Here is a 597-nt window from a genome sequence, read left to right on the forward strand (position 1 = left end):
CTTGTACTATGTACGATTATGCCAAGCCCACTCTAGCTGGGGTTGAATCGAGTATTGTGTGACCCACCATTGCTGGAAATAATTTCGAACTGAAGCCGAACACTATTCAGATGATACAACAGTTTGTTCAGTCTGATGGTTTGCAAGACAAAGATCCAAATACTCACTTAGTAGATTTTTTGGAAATCTGCGATACGTTCAAGATTAATGATATCTCTTCCTTCGTGCAAATCCATTTAGAAACATTATATGATGCATGAGAGAGATATAAGGACATATTGAGATAGTGCCCTCACCATGGGTTACCTTTATGGCTACAGGTTCAAACCTTCTACAACGGTTTGAATCCTTTAACAAGGTAGCTAATTGATGCAGTAGCTGGTGGTACTCTGAATAATAAGACACCTGAAGTGGCTTATGAATTTATTTAAGAGATGATACTGAATAATTATCAGTGGCAAGTCATCAAGACGATACCGATGAAAATAGTCAGTGTTTTCAACTTAGATGCAGTCACCATGTTATCAAACCATGTAGAATAATTAAATAAGAAAATTGATGGTTTATATGTTTCTACGTAGGTACATCCAGTGATGC

At 37.0% G+C, this 597-nt stretch overlaps 1 non-coding gene across 1 annotated transcript; it reads right to left on the bottom strand.

Moving 5' to 3' along the window:
* Window positions 1-200: 200 nt before the first annotated feature.
* LOC128042677 (small nucleolar RNA R71) lies at window positions 201-304 on the bottom strand. Its single transcript, XR_008198192.1, has one exon. It is a non-coding gene; the product is annotated as a small nucleolar RNA R71 (small nucleolar RNA).
* Window positions 305-597: the final 293 nt, after the last annotated feature.

Source organism: Gossypium raimondii, chromosome 7 (assembly GCF_025698545.1).
Source record: "Gossypium raimondii isolate GPD5lz chromosome 7, ASM2569854v1, whole genome shotgun sequence".
Lineage (NCBI taxonomy): Eukaryota > Viridiplantae > Streptophyta > Magnoliopsida > Malvales > Malvaceae > Gossypium > Gossypium raimondii.